The sequence below is a fragment of the Lichenostomus cassidix genome, chromosome 9, assembly GCF_008360975.1.
Source record: "Lichenostomus cassidix isolate B80296 chromosome 9, HeHo_3.0, whole genome shotgun sequence".
Classification (NCBI taxonomy): domain Eukaryota; kingdom Metazoa; phylum Chordata; class Aves; order Passeriformes; family Meliphagidae; genus Lichenostomus; species Lichenostomus cassidix.
Window position 1 is genome coordinate 9,825,429 of NC_139490.1, and position 16,688 is coordinate 9,842,116.

Genomic DNA, 16,688 nt, shown 5'->3' on the forward strand with positions numbered 1-16,688 from the left:
CAGGACTTTGTTTACACTGAATGCAAAGCCAAACCAAGATCAACATGTCCTTGATTTTGCTTTGCATGTTAAGTACTGCATATTTACCCCTTGCCACCTAATTTGTGAATTTGCCAGGAATCCAAACATCCATTTAAACTAGCCTGGAAGATAGCAAAACATGAGTACAGCTAGATCATTATCTGAGGCATGGTTATGATGTACTGAGGGTGGCTTTTCAAAGTCTGATGAACTATAAAAATGCATCTAGACATAGGAGGATAAAACAAAAACTAAAAAATAACAACGCCAACACCTCCTCTTCCCCTCAGAAAAACCCCAAAACCCACGGACAAGATCTGTTTGCTCCAAAAGCTGATTGTTGGTAGAAATTAAACTGGAACATTTCAGATTAAAAATATTTTTCCTGTGGAAGGTATCCAAAAGTAGAGGCTTGTGGGTTATCCAAGACTGAATGTTGCAACCTCCTTTGAGACAGGCTCATGGGTGAATCCTGAAACTCTCTGGCCTATTCCCCAAGGAAAAGGAGGCTGCAAAGGAGCCCAATTCAACCTTGGGCTAAAAACCTGGAAGGAAATAGAGTCCTTCTGGAGACCAGGGGAAGAGAGACCCCCTAATCTTCAATGTTCATGGAAGTCAAGGGTTTTTGAAGGGCAGAGGAGGAGTGAGTGGTCAGCATGGGATGGCAGCAATGTGTGAACTGTTGCATGCAGATTTCAGGATTATTTATTTTTGTAGGTGTAGTTGGTCTGATTTGCCCTGAGTTGTCTGTCTTGATAAGGTAGCATAGCCAAGTAGGGAGGAGGAGAGTCTGTCTTGCTTAAATTGTTCTTTATATTTGGGTGGTTTTCCCCTAGAAACAATTTGGCAAGGAACAGCAGGCTATGAAGTTAAACCAAGTACTTATGAGAAATGCTGCTAATAATGTTTTTTATACAACTTCTGGTTTTAATGATCTAGGAGGATTTCTGACTTTCAGTACCTGCATCTTACTGTTTCTCAAAGCATAATGTTCAACAGGGGATAAAAAAGGTAGTCTTACCACAATTCTGGGGCTGTCAACGTTCTATTCCGTTTTTTCCAGGTATCAGACAATGCAGCTATTGGTCCATTAGAATATTGAACTGGGAAAAACTTAGCTGCTTCATGATCTGTGCAAGTGTTGGGATGTCTCATGACATTGATGGATTAGTTTCCCTATTTGTAGGACAGAAATTGTTATGATTCTCTTCTGTCCTCCAAACACATTTGAAAGCTGGACAGTGATGCCCATATGATGTTTTAGTGAGCAATTAATAAAAAAAAAAAAAGGATAAATAAAATAAGCATGAAACAAAGGACATTTTTGCTTTCTAACTGTTTTTGTAACCTGTCTTATGAAGGAAGGGGAAATCCTTCCTGAGCTCAGGTTGCAAATTGAGCTCAGCTGCATTATTAGACATCAGAAATTGCAGCCTGGCAGGAGCAAGAGGAAGCTGGCCTTCCTACGCATCACTGTCAGGGAGCTATTGCCTTCACTCCAGTGCGGTGGTAATGAATTATCTCTGGAACTGTTGGGCTTTTTATTTCTGCATGTAGGCTCTCAGGAAAGGAAAGTGCACAGGATTTTCAGGGTTGCTAAGAAAGCAGCAAGTGACATCAATCTGAATCTTATATTGTTGTTGATGCACAATGGAAGTTAATGAGGTTAGCTGGAAGTGTTAATTGTTCTACACTGCTTGCTGTCTACGCTTGCTCTGGAAAATTCATGCATAGCAGCAGCTGAAAACTCAGCAGAAAGTGCTTTAACAGAGGAAACGGGCAACATTTGGCCCAGTAAAATCATAATGCAGGTGGCTGAGAAATCACTCACTCAATTATATGCATGAGGGGGACTCCATTTAAGAGCAACATTTGGAGCTTTATGGGCAACATAAAAGGAGAGAGAATGAGGTTTTTATATTGCTGCGCTCAGTTGTAGAAGAAGCAGGAGGTTGTTTCCCACCCCTTTGCATATGCTTGGACTGTGCAGGGAAAATGGAAATGTCTGCTCAGAGATTTGGATGACACCTGGGGAGGATGGGCTGGAGCTTTTCCCGAGACCCCCTGCACACACCCTGCTACATCCCCTATTACAGAGAGATTTCACATGTTCATGACTGGGCAACGTCAAAACAAAAGCCATACTCTAAAAATAAAACCTTTGGCTCCTTTACTAACAGTGAACTCTCAAAGCAAAAGAAGTTTTCAAAAAATATGAGCATAATTAATTGCTGCTTTTCTTGTCCCTTGGCAGTTGTTGCAGCAAGTGAAGTAAGATTATCTCCCAGCACGCACAGCTCCTGCCATTTTTATCATCCTTCTGTCTCCTGGAGGGACCCTGCCCCTGGAATATTGCAGCTAAATCTCTTCATTAAAGTGTCTTTTCTAATGTTGGCTGAAAGAAAAAGCACAGGTAAGAGTGTAACATTTCCCATGACAAAGTATTTGTATTTTCCTCTGCTTTAAATTCTTCTAGTGCCTTAATCCCTCATTTTTGGGAGGCTGGGGCTGACAGGGCTGTAACTCTGACAGCACAGTGGCTATGTCCATCCTTTCCTCTAACCATGCCAGTACCTGAATTCTCCCCATCCCTCCTTCCTACTATGGATTAGAAGAACCAAAACATTTTATTTTCTGCTGGTATGGATAGTCCTTTTAATCTGTTTAGAGAAGATCTGTCCACTAGCACAGTGCTCTCTTTGCATTTCTAACAGAGAAGTGCCTAATTTATTTTTCTATTAAACAAAGTACAAAACTACCACAAATACCTAATTTTTTTCATGCTGTAAAGCTTGACATCTGGGCCTGTAACAGCTCATCAGTGGATTTGTGAGATGAAGCAAATGACATTTCTATATAGAGCACTGGCTGCTGTAGAAATCAGATGGTGAAATGGAACTGCAAAGAATTTGGTATTGAGTGATGATCATCATCCAGGGATCTCGGAATACAGCAGTCCCCACTTTGCTGACACAGTTGATGGGTGGCTTACTCCAGCCTGCACAGCAAAATTAGCTTCCCAGCTGAGTACCTCTGCAGACCTGTACACAGAGCCCTCTGGAGCAGGACTCACATCTCTGTGCTTTATAAAGCTCTGTCTTGGAACAAGCCTTTGACCCAGGTGTGGACAGAAGTGCAGCTGGGAGTAGCTGTACATGAAACACTCATTCCATCCCTGCCAGGCATGCAACCCACTTGGATGTTTTCTTGCTCCATTGCTTTGGCAGAAGAGAACTTGTGCCTTGCTTCCCTACACATATGCAGTTTGAGCTATATTGTGTATAAACATTGTTTCTGTGTGTTAAAACACAGCATGAGATCAAGGCAGCACTGCTCTCTCCTGACCTCGGCAGCCCCACTCCAGAAAACAGTCTGGAAAGCAGTTCCCAGCAGAGCCGCTGGGAGTACAAAGTCAAACCGAAATCCAGTGACCTGAAGCAGCTTTAAGATGAACCTGGTAAATTCCTAGGATATGTCTGCTTCCAGCAGCAAGAGACTGGACTCAGCAGCCCGAGTCTCCCCTGTGTCCCCTGCTTGTCCCCCCAGAGGGCTGCTGAGCGGGTCTCTGCCCTGGTGGCTCCTGGGGCTGAGTCCAGGCTGAGCTTTCCCCTTGCCGCTGGTGCTGAACGCCAGCCTCAGCTCTGCTTCCCAGGATAGCTCCTTGGCTGGAGCACGGGGAATCGGCCCTGGTGAGGGAAGGGAGTGCTGCCCCTGACTGCGATGCCTTTCGCTGCAGAGAGGCAGGAGGAAGCAGGGCAGCACGGCTCATCTTCTTGTAAGCAAACTCAGAGCAGAGGCATGCTGCTGGGAGGATTTTGTGTTCCTCAGGATTGCTTTGTTCCTCCCCAAGTGCCCAGAGGTGCTGTGATGATCCTGCTGTTGCCTCTCCCGTGGGATTCACTCTGGCAATGCCAAGCTCTTCACAGTGTGCACACAAGGGTTGGTGGAGTTCAGGGATGCTCCTTACATCGGCATTTTCCAGTGTGTGGCTGTGTGGATGGGAGGGAGGAATGGGGCACACAGTAAAGCACACCTCTTCCCAGCACCAGCAACCATTGTGTTGAGACACACAGATACCCTGATTATCAGCAATTACAGCACATCTGTGGTTCTGGTGTTCCTAAATAAATCCTGCAACTCTCCCTCCTCCTTTTAACCTCTGGAATTAGCTGGGCACTGCCAGGCAAATTCTGCCTGTGATGATGTGGTGCTTAAACCTTGTGCAAAGGTAATTAACGTGCTTCAGTGAAGGCTGGAAATCTAGTTCTGTGCTCCAGCTTGTACATTCAATAGCAAAGACATTCAGACCCAGCTGCACCATCTCAAGCCACATCTGATCAGATCTGAGTCAGCAGCAAGGACTTGCTGATTCCCAGAAATTCCATACCTTGTGAAGAGATGGTAGTGATGGATGCTTGTCAGCCAGTCAGTCAGCACTGTGTTCCAGCCCTGGCAGGACATGAGGGTGCTAAACTGGTGGCATAAGAGGAGTCCAGGATATTCATGGCCATCAGAAGCTCTGTGGCACTCTGCTAGAGAAGGAGCATTTGTATGTCTCTTGCTCCCTTCCATCCTGGGGAGTTATGCTGGCTTTTTGCACTTTCAGCTGAGCCTTCAGTTGGAAAGAATTGAAAAACTATAAAAGTCATATTGTTATTGAAATTTCAGTTTTGCTATGATATAGGAAAGATTTCTTACAACATTAATCTACTGATACTTTTTAATGAAACCTTTCAATTCCATTGCAATGATCTTGCATACAAATGTATGTGAAAATACATGAGCACATATATGTATATGTGACCTATTGGTAATTAAACAATACAGCTGGTTTGAATTTTATTTTCTGGAAGATATCGCAGTGTGATCCCTTTCTGACTGGAGCCCATGCCATGCTGTAACACTTCAAATTCCCCTGTGGAACTGAATACATGTCTTTACCTAGCATGCAGCTTACCTGCCTGTTAAAGGCCTGGATGGGGCTGAAGCAGGTTTATGGCTTTAAAAATTTCTTTGGAAGCTGTTAGGAGCTATGTGGGCATTAATGGAAGCCACCCCAATAGATGTGAAGATGTTTGCTTGCTGTGGGACCCTGCTGTGTTCTGTTGAACTGAAAGGGCTTTCCTGTCTATCCTTGGTGGAAACACAAAGTGCAAACTGCTTCACCTCAAGCACAGGCACTTGGAAGAAGGAAAACTCTCTTCCTGCTCTTGTTGTGGGCTTTCAAGTGGCCATTGCTATTTCATTAGAGAATTTGCAGGTGAAGACATGCCCAGGGTTTGGTGCTGGAGGCTCTTTGCAGTTCTGAAAGCAAATCAGTGATAAACCCAGGACAAACTGGGTTTGCTTTCTGGAAACATTCACAAGGAGACTGCCTTGAAGTGGCTCTGAACTAAGTAAGACCTTGAGAAGCATAGGAAGAGGCATGTCAGCTTGAGTCTGTCTAGTGCCTTGCAGAGTGATCTGTCAGTGGAAATCTATCTTTATAGAGCTGCCATGAGGTACCCCCTGCAATCCAGCTCTCAGGCACTCTGTGCCTCACAATGCCTCATCACTTCCCCAAAAACAAGAGAGATAAGGATATAAAGAATGCCAGAAATGGCTTTATCAACTGGCACCTCTGTGTCAGATTTTCATTAAAGCAGTGGAGAGTGGGGCCAGCAGTCTGGAGGTTTGCTTGCTAAAGAGATTTCTAAACAGAAAAAAAAATCGTAGCAAACGCATTACCTTTTGTCTCTGCTATACAATAGCACCAAGTGGAGAGTATTAGTCACTTCTGGAAGTGGGAAAGGAATTTTACAACATAGAATCACATCTTGTTTCTCTCTTCCTTTTTCCAAGATTTTGTCCATCTGTTCCCTTTTTCAAAAACAAACAAACTATTAATACATTGCTTTGATGGAGCCTTCTGTTCAAGGCTCTTAAAGGGCTGCACAGATATTCATGATTTTATTTGCCAAGAAAGACTCGAAGAGATAAATATTAAATTCCTTGCTTCCCACAGGGCAGATGCCAGAGAGGTTGTGTGTGTGCATGTGTGTAGTGCTGACATCATGACTGGCACCCTGACTTCAGACTCTGGAGAACTTGCTCACTCCCTGGCTTTATCTCAGCATTCCCATAGGATTGTACACTAGCTGCCTATTCCATCTGCATGTCAGTTCCCCTATTTGTAAAACACAGGCATTTCTTTTCTTCTGCTCTTCCTTGCCATCTGCACACTGTGACCTGACTTTAGCTGATGCACAGGCACACAGTGATCTGCTCCCCATGGAACAGCCCTTGGCTGGGAGGTTATTTCTGCAATGTGGCATTACCAGAGATTTTAACAAAATACTTGATGCTGGACTGGCTGGGTTGGGTACCAGTATCAGGGTAGTCCTGGCAACAGCACTAACTTCCAGCTACCCTAATGCCTGCCTGGATTCCTAGGTAAGTTTTCTGCCTGCACCGAAGTCTTTACTGTTGCTGTTGGTCCTAAGGGTAGCTCAGAGGGGCCTGACAGAGCTGCTGTTGCTCCTTCATCTGCATCACCACCTCTCTAAACCTGATGTGAGACAGTGCAGCCTGTGGACCAGGGCCTCTGATCCCAAACCTTGCTGCTTTTTATTTAATGAATGCACTAGTGGCCCCTGTACAGCACCAGAGAAAATGTACGTGTGTTGGGGACTGCAGCTTGAGGATCTCCCCTGGAAATTACTTCCTGAAAAATCTCCTTGTTGCCTGCAACATCAGAGCTAGGGACTGCCAGCCTGGGACTGTAGCCCAGTCATGATGTTCTCTTAGTCATTTTTTTGATCCTTTTTGTTGGTGGAAGAGACAAAAGGATAAATTGCATAAGGTGCCCCAGATGGAAAGCTTTTGTTACCAGGGAAAAAGCAAAGGCATCCAAGAAAGGAAGGAACCAAATGTATCCAGCACTGAAATGTATTCAGGAACATCCCAATTGCTGCTTATCAGAAGTCAGGACCTCAGAGTCCCAAAACAATGGCATCTTAAATCCTTTAATGAGAGAGCAGCCAATGTGAAGTTTTGGTGTTCATAATGAAAGATACTCTGTCTTCTCACTCTGTTTTGAAATAGAGCTCATGATGGATTTCAAAATACACTCTGCAAGTCTGAGTTGGCTTGTGAGCCATTTATCACAAACACAGACTCACAAAGTTGACCTGACCCAAGAGAAAATGGTTTTCAGCAACACTGGCCAGTTCATAGGTTCTTCTGCATTGCAAAATAGTAACAGCTGGGCATAGGTGGCAGCTTCTGCCCAGGAGGTTGTGTTCAGGAGTGTGGTGGGCGTCCAGGATGTGGTCAGTGTAGCAGACAGTGCTTGGGTCAAGGAGTATAAATGAAGAGGCATTGTACATTGAGGGAAGACTGCTTGGATGCGCTGAGCAGCCATGGAGAATAGCTGGATCCTTTACAGGAGGGCAAATATCAAAGTGTCTCCAAGCAGGGACAATAAAAGCAGTGGTGAAAGTTCTTAGTGTGTGTTTAAAGCAGGAGATGCTCACAGACAAAACCTACTGGATATTAAGACACTTTAACTCTTTCTTTCTTTGCTCCATCAAGAGCCAGTCTTGGGGTAAAGTGCCTTTTTCTCACAAGATAACTGAGGGCAGCCAAGGCTTCTTTCCTCCAGCAGAAATCCTAGCCTGCAGGACTGGGGTTCCTACATCCACATTCAGAAGGTGGGGATCTACCCTGAACTTTTTTTTTTTTGCTCATGATAAGTGTCACATGTGTAGGCAGAGAGGACTGAAAGAGGGAATATGGGTCTAGTGCCATTCCAGAGCAAACAGAGAGGCACTGCTGGGTAGCAGAGTGGAGGGACTGCTGGGCAGAGTGTCCATCTCTCTGGAGGGGTGGGAGGAAATGAGACATCAGAGGTCAGCTGTGTTCCTACTCTGATCTCTCACCACCTGCCACCATGGAACCATGAAAGCCACTGCACTTATAAGTAGAGAAAGTCTCTCTTTTATGAGATCTAATGGCTAGTTGGTGGCAAGTGGCAAGGTATCTCTTGTTTTATGGCAAAACAAGATATTTCAGGACAGGTGGAGAACAGTGAGAGTTCAGCACAGTTTGTACTGGAGAAATTAAACTAGACACTGTTGTGCAATTTCTTGTCATGACTTGGCATGACCTCCATTATACCCATGAGATCACCTCCAGTGAGTATCAATAGTCTCTTCCCCAATGTCTTAATGTATTTTTAATACCTTGTAACTGCCAGAAAAAGAATATTGTTTCTGGAAACTTTCACTGCAACATTTAGTAATGCATTTATCCTATTGTCTGTGAATTCAGGATCCTAAATTACCCTGAGCCCAACACCTGCAAATAAAAAAAAGGAGGTTAGGAATATATATTCACAATAGTTTAAAAATAACATAGAAAGCCTTCATTATCTGTTCTTGTTGAGTATAAAGTCTGATACAAATGATGAAAGGCAATTCCTAGCCCCTTGATTGGGATATTTTGAATTACTGTAGCTTCCTGATGAGCTAGTCAGTTAAATCTTCTCATAGCTTTAGCTCCAGCTTTTTATATTGTTTACCAAATACCACACCTTTTCACAGCACACAGATATTCAGTAGCATGTGAATTGTATGCTCTCCACCATATGTAAGTTCTTGTAGTTTTTTTTCTAGATCTTTGCTTAGCTACTAGTTTAGGATGTAGTGTTGCCCACCTTGAATCAAAATTAAGTGGGATTTATGAGGCTGTATAAGGGCCCAAAATGTTCCAAGCAGTAAATGTGGATTGGTGAGAAGAGCGCACATAAAATGAGTGATAATAAGCACTGTGCCATAAATATAACTAATCTTACAGCTATTACCTCTACTTCAGTTGACTATGACAATAACACTTAACTCTCTTGATCAGGGGACCTCAGGTCACTCTGTAAGGAATTCTTGTTCACATTATACTGGCAGTGAAAATTCATATCTGGGAGATATAGTGAACATCTGAGACTTGAACAAACCATTATACATCACAGAATCATAGAATAATTTGGGTTGGAAGGGACCTTTTGAAGTCACCTAGTTCAAGCCCCCTGCCAGGGGCAGGGACATTTTCCATTATACCAGGTTGCTCAAAACTCTTGAGTGCTTCCAGGGATTGGACACTCACAAATTCTCTGGGCAACTTGCTTCAGTGTTATATCACTCTCATGATAAAAAACCTGCCTTATATCTAATCTAAACCTGCCCTCAGTCAGTTTAAAGCCACCACCCCTTGCCCTATTGCTGCATGCCCATATAAAAAGTCCCTCTGCAGCTCTTTTGTAGGTTCCCTTATGATATGGAGGAGTGCAAACCTCATTTCCCTGTACTTCCAGTGTGATGTCCTATTCACTGGACCATGGTACATGACTGGGTGGGATTACAGACACACCTGTAAGCACAGACACCTTCAAAGTAGCACAGAAACATCCCAGGCACCTCAGCCAGCGCCAGAACTGCCTAGCAGGATGGCACGTGAAAGCATTAAGGAGATAAAAGAGGTCCTTTTTGATGGCTTTCCTGGTAAGGGAATTATCTGGAAGCCAAATTTTTTGATTTTCCATGAGCTAAAATCTCACAAGGTTTGGTGTTCTGGTCTTGCTAAGACAAGGGACAGAAGCACAATGTTAGGAGTGGAGCCTTGACCTGGGATTCACTTTCTGCTTGGGCCTCCCATGTCTCTCTTTGGTCTTTCTCTGTCCTGTCTCTCTGGGAAAGGACTGCTCCCTGATGTCTCCATGCCACTGCTGTGTTACCTGCACCTTGTGACCAGCTCAGCTAAGCAGATGCTGAAGGGATGAAAAATTCCCTGCACCAAGCCCTGGAGTGGTTGGCAAGAACAGGTTGATAGCCTGATTCAGCGGCGACAGCACTCCACCCTCCTTCTGTAAATGCCTTCTATCTCCTGCTGCCAGTCATTACAGAAATACAGACTTAGCTTTTCTAAGGAGGATCTAAATGTCCTGGTTGCTGCTTGGTTAGGGGCATATTTCTCCAATTAATTATTAAGTGGAGCTCTGGCTGGAGGAAGGGGCTGCAGAGGCATCAGAGTGAAAAGGGGAGAGTGTGTTAACCTTTCTGGAGCTCTCCTGCAATCAGCAGCAGGTTTGCCTTGTGGGTCCTGGCCAGTTCTTGTTCTACAGCACATTGGCAGGGCTGGCCAGCAGAGAATGGCCTCACGGGGACTCTGCCAACTTCCATGGCTCGTGGGCCATCTTTTCTCCCTCCTTGGCAGCAGAAAAATGCTGCAAGGAAACTGCTACCTACAACTCGTGTCTTCATTCTGCCCTTATTCTCCTGAGCTGGATGGAAGGTCCTGGCTGAGCAGCTGTCAGCAGCAGGGGAAGCAGACTTGGAAGAGCAGTTGTAGGGACAGGGAGAAGATTCATCACCTGAGGAGAAGGAGCAGGGGGAATGGTATCATGGTCTACTGGATATGGTGTTAGACTGAAGTCCAGAGACCTGGGCTTTCATCACCCTGGATTACAAGGGAAAAGGAGACTGCAGTGATCTCCTCACCTCATGCACTGGCCCTCATTCCTGGGGAGCACCATGAGAAAGCTGCAGTGCTCCAGAAAACTGCTGTATCAAGTCATGCTGTGGTTTCTATCCTGCCATCCGTCACCTCACAGCTGAAGTGTGCAGCTCAGGGGTCATCTTTGTGTTAGGCTTTGAAGGAGCACAGGACAGCTTCTTTCCCTGCTTAGACTATATGATCATGTCAGCTTCTGCTCCCATTTTCCCCTGTGTTTTGTTTCTACCTAACCTCCTTTCTGAGGAAGTGCAGAGTTTTGGGTCCCAGATGCTTTCTCCAGTCTGGACTGTAGGACTTTGGCCCTGAGCACAGCCATCCCACTGACCTGGCCTACCCTGTCCAGTGGGATTACTTGAAATATGTCTCTCTGGAAAAATCAATTCATGTTGCTGAAGCACATTTGCACACCCTCCTCTTGTCCTTGGCCAGCTATTGGCAGACAGTTCAAAAACAGGGTCTTGAGGGCAAACACTCCCAGCAGCTCACTGGAGTGCTTGAGTGAGGAACAGGAGATTGTCCTAAATCAGTCTCTGCCTCTCTGTTCCTCCCATCTAACCTGCATGACTCATATTTTAACTTTAGTCTGGTTTTTTTTGTGTGGTTATCATTAAAAGCTCCAAAGTTTCTTATGATCCCTGGTTTTGGAGCTGCAGCCCTCTTTGGCAGAGAAGGCTGCCCTGGGACCCTCAGGTTGCAGTGTATCTCTACATCCAATTTCTGCACTGTGCCACAGGTTTTGGGGACAAGCTCCTTGCATTTGTGTACCCTGGTTGCTTCCATCTGTGCAATGTGGTTGGTGACAACCCCTGCTTCCACCAGCTCCTGTGAAGAAACAGTTTCCTGGGGACTTTGGAAGATGAAAATCAGCTTGGGGTAGGAAAATGTCCAAGCTGACTTTTACCATTAAGCTGTCAGCAGGATGTGCTGAGGTGTTTAAATATTGATGCAAACACAGAAGAAATAGTTGTCTTCTTCCAGAACAGGCAAGGGATTTACAGTGTAAAACATCCCAGAGATCTTTGCCAGCACTGTGTAGGTCACAGCTGTCCCTCCCTGGTACAGCACATGAGAACTGTGGTGATGGAAAATCCTCGTCTCCTGCCTGCACAGAGCTAGAGAGCTGAAATCCAAGTAAGGCAATTCTTGGAGTGGCACAGAGGTGGATTCATGGGTGAAAAGGCTTTCCTGCACCTCAAGAGAAATCCCCAGTCCAGGGATGAAAATACAATAGAAATGTTGGGGGATGGAAAATGAACCTCTCCTTTGGGTCTGGACATGAATGGCTCTCCAGGGAGAGGAGACAGAAAGCTGCTGAGACAGAACTTTGCTGTCCAGGAGATGGAGTTTTGCTATTCAAACCTCCCCACCAAAATCAAATATTTGTAAATGGAGGAAAACATTATTCCTGGGGATGTTTGCAGTGGGCTTTCTGCTGAGGTTTCTGCCAGCAGCTTGTAAATCTGAGCCAGAATCACATGTATGGATATTTTGGGGTTTTTGTACATCCAAATATTCAGTCTTCCCCACCTGTGCTTAGGAGAGGTGCAGAAGAAGCCTTGACTTGTCCCTTGGCATGTTTTTCAGAGTTATATCCTGGCACGATTGAGCTTCTTGCTCCTGCTGTTTCCCATAAAATATTTGGGAAGGGGGAACATAGTGGCACTGAAGGGGCTTGAATAAGGTGTGAAGGATGGGTATGAGTAGAGCCAGGAAGAATAAAACTTTTAATTTTTTTGTGGGTACTTTGAACAGAATATCAGCTTCTTTGAGAAGGTGGAATCAGCTGCAAGATCTAACTCCCAGGCAAACCTCTACTCTTAGGGCCAATGATTCCTTTTGTTGCATATGAGAATGAGCAATAACAGCCTGGCTTCACTTGGGGTCAGCATCACGTCCTCCTCAGGAACCTCTCCTGTGAGCATCCCCCACTCAGGCAGCTCAGGGGCTTTTCCTAAGCTCAGCTCCTGGCTGCTGTCAGAGCACCCCTGTGCTGCTTTCTGGCTCCAGCTGCTGTACCACATCTGCACAGACAGGGCTCACCACTGGCTCATCCGTATTTTCCCAATGCCAGTTTTTCTAATTATAGGCCTGTGGCTATCAGCCAATAGACTCCATCTTTGAGACTCGTTATTGGACTTTGGATGTCAGGCTGAATTTTTCCTAACTGTCCATAATAACAGTAATAGCTTGACTTCCACCATGAGACAATTAACCTTCTTAAAGTTTAGTGCCTCGGGCTGTACCTCAGAAAGATTCCCTCTACAAAGCAGACAATTACCTTTACTTAATAACCTTTCTCTTTCTAATCTGATATTAGTGCCAAAGTAAATGTAAAGGGCAGTGCTCTATGTCCCCTCTTAAGTACTTTAAATGCCTGTCCATGAAAGCTAATGAGCTGCCATTTTGCTTAATCTAGATTTGCTGTGGATCTAACAGTACTCTGAAGCATCTTCCTTTTTTAAAAAGCTTAATAAAAGGATATAGCTCTGTTTTAGTTTGTACTGAAACTTCATAAGTGAAAAAAGGAAAACCAATGAAGCAGGAAGAAAAATAAGAATGTCCAAATAATAAAACAAGACAAAGCATATTCAACATTGGTCAGCTGCTGGCTTAAGGCTGATTTCAGTGGAAGTGATGTCAGTATCTGTAAAGCAAGAATTTGTTGCTGGAGCTTCACAGGGTTAGTGGCAGCCCCTCCTATATGGGATGGAGAGAAAAGGTTTGGGAGTTTTTCTGTGCATCTCTCTGTCCCACCAGCCAGGAGCACTGACCTCTCTACTTACAGCTGCAGCAGACCTACAGCAGAAGCACAACTGCTCTGTAGATGTAATTACTTCATGGATTGCTGCTCACCGTAATTAATATGTATAATATTAGTAACTGTTGAGACACAAAATGCTCTCTCAGCAAAGAAGTTACTGCTCTGCTGACCCTGTATTTTGCACTTTCAGTGCCGGTTCTCTACTAATATTGAAAATTGCTCAAAGATTTCTGAGATAAAGACAAAGCTGTAGGCATTTCTCTATCATGTGAGCAAACACCATTTTTCCAAGAGTGCTAGATAAAAACAGCAACAAAAACCAGGTGTAAAATCCAGGAAAAGCAGGGCTATAGCTGCTGTTAGCAAAAATGCCTAATTCCTCAGCAGCTCTTAAACCTATGTCTTTGGATGCAGAGTCTTTCCCCACACTGCAGAACATCACCTTCATTTGCTTTATCATTCTGCCCTTGCTAAGTCCATTCCCTGCTGCTGAGCCAACATTTACTCTCTTCTCGTAAGAGTGCTCTGGTTTCATCATCTCAATATAATGAGCTTTGTATTATTTTTTTATTATAATAAAAGCAGCCTCAGGTCTTAATCAAGATATTGGACTAATTGCTATGGAAACCTAATTAGGCAGACCATGCCTCAAACTCTGTAAATATTTATACATGCACTTAAATGTCGCCATGCAAATCAACCCACCCTGGCCATGGGAATGGGGCTTAGCACAAGCTGAAGTGTTGATAGAGGTGGGAGCCTGATTTGAGACAAAGTTTAGCTGTGCTGCAACACGCAGAGAGGAGCGCGTAGCGGAAATCAGATTGGGATCGTGCGAGTGCAATGGGGCTAGGATCAGATAGGGGCTGGGTTATGGGGCTGGGTTAATAGCTGTACAGAACTGCTGCATTTTTTAAATTATCTTATAGAGTAATAATTAAAAATATGTGAGTCACTGTACCAGACACAAACATGCACAGAGAAATACATGGGTGTATGAAGTCTGCCCGGCCAGAATAAACTAACAGGTGCCCTGTGCTGTCTCCCAGAACAGTGTTTTAAACATTATTTGTAAAGTGCTCTTGAACTCAATTTTGGAAATGGTTTGCATGCATGAATCTGTTCATATTTACATGTTTATTGCAGCAGAGAGAAAATACAGTGTTAGCTTCGGTACAAACACTTTAGACCACTAAGGTATTAACTTTAGAGGCTGAATATGTGGAACTAATCAAAACCTTTTCATAAACAGATTAATGAGGAGGCAAAAATGCACAAGTACAAGCTGCTAGGCTTTGAACAGTCACATCTTCTACAGCATCTTTCTTTATTTATTTAAGTTAACAAGTATTTTAATTGGTTTCGTTACATGTCGGCTTTGGGAACGATGAGGTGGGGTGAATTTGCTGAACAGGAAGAGCTGCTGTCAGATAGAAATATAGAATGTAGATGGAGATCTCTGCATGAAACCCCAGGTCCTGATGCTTTATTTATGCTTTTTCTCTCTGTCCTCCACGTTTGCTGCACCCTTCTCTCTGAGCCCTGCTCCCTCATGTGGAGCCCTCCAATTCTGTGTGCAATATTTGGTCTCCAAGGTGTAGACAGAGTTAGAGAACAAGGGCATTTAATTTAGCTTAACCAGTATGACAGCATCCAACCAAGAATAGTAGAGTCTGTGCCACAAAAGCTGAAGATCCCTTTCCCAAGGCTTTCTGCTCAAGCACGTTGTCCATTTAACATCATTTATTTCTAGTAAATAACCTCATGCACAGAAAGCAATGAAACACTCCAAGAAAAAAAAAGAAAAAAACCCCAAAGCAAAATTAAAAGAAACTACTGTGACCTGTTTATAAACCCCGTGCTTGAAGCAAGTGGGACAGGAGATGGGGCAGCTCAGAACAAACGTTTCCTGTGCTGGCTGAGTCACCGCAAGGTTCAGCAGCTCAGTCCTACTGGGGACGTCTCACAGACCTCACTCCCCATTCAGGACTGTAAATTTCCTTCCTGAGTTTGTTAGCAGCAAACAATGTGTGTAAAAAAAAACTCTCAAACACCCAAGCCCACTATAACTGCTGGTATTATGCAAAAGAACTAATGCATAAGCAATCTGCTGCCCTTGGAGGAGCGTGCAACGTGACACCAGCCACAGCAGAGAGCAGGGCAGCACCTCTTCCAAACCTGGAGATAAAGAAGGCTTCTCTGTGGGGCTGGCTGAAAATTTTCCATTCAACACTTTTCTTTTAACCTGGCTCTTGAGTAACCTTATTTTTTTTCCTCCAAAGTTATGTCATTTCTGTACAAAACATCATCTTCTTACTAAACCAACCAAACAAGAATCTCCTCTCTCTTTGCTAATCTGAATAATTTTGACCCTGGGAAAATGTCATGGGATATGCCTCAGCAAATTTTTAGTTCATACACACCAAGTCCTCATCAGACTCCAAGGACAGGTTTCCAACCTGCTGTCCTGACTGCAGGAAGGGCTCCCAAGAAAAGGGGATTAATGGGTAGGCGTGGCAGTGCTGTATGGGAAACCAAATCTGAACAGGACAGCAGGCTCTGGAGGAGAATGGGGCCCTGGAACTCCAACTTCACAGACAGCAAGCCTTAATTTCCATTTCCTATCTTTCAGTTTTTCACTGAGATGCCAAATTTCTTTCTTAGAGGAATATTACATTCCAATCACTGCTGAAGTTAAGCCTTAACCTAAGAAAGTTCCAACTTTTCTTTCTAGCTGAGATGCCTCTTTCAAACTTTGCCCAAAGCTTCAAGAAGAAAGAATAAAAGCCATGGGATTCAGAGAAACTTGATATTTCTCATGTTTAAAGGGGAGTTAGTAATTTTAAAGTGAGCTTCTCTTTATATGTCAGAAAAGAGAGTAGCAGAAGTGACAACAAAACACACAGCTATTTTTTGATTGCCAGTTCACTGTGAAGAGTTCTTTTCACCCTCTCCCCCTTCTCCCTTTAGGAAGAAGTGTTAAATTAGCAATGAAAACAGCACATTAGCTGACAGGTACTGCAAATAATCTGATCATGAGACAGCATTAAAAAAACCTATTCAGCATGTTGTGGATATCGGGGTTATTCTCTTCAGCAATTACATCTCAGGGAAGCTCTCCTTAGATATTTAATGGGTTAGAGCTAAAGAATTTTTAAAGCACATTTCAGATCTGCAGGTAGTGAAAAGGATCAAGTATTTCATACTCACTGCTAAGTTTTACAATTGATTATGGCACATCCTATGTTAAGCTCCTTCAGAAGGAAGCTGACAGTGCCTAACATGAAATTCCGCCAAGGAGAGTCTGTGTAGGCATAAAAGGAGAAGAGGCGGAACACAGCGCCGGGCATCACAAATAAAA

The 16,688-nt window shown here is 44.0% G+C and overlaps 1 long non-coding RNA gene across 1 annotated transcript in view; it reads left to right on the forward strand.

Moving 5' to 3' along the window:
- LOC146433249 (uncharacterized) overlaps positions 1-16,688 on the forward strand; it is a 46,328-nt gene that overhangs the window by 12,905 nt on the left and 16,735 nt on the right. The window contains exon 2 of the long non-coding RNA XR_014854024.1: positions 2,276-2,434. This is a non-coding gene — a long non-coding RNA (uncharacterized LOC146433249). The remainder of the gene's footprint in view (positions 1-2,275; positions 2,435-16,688) is intronic.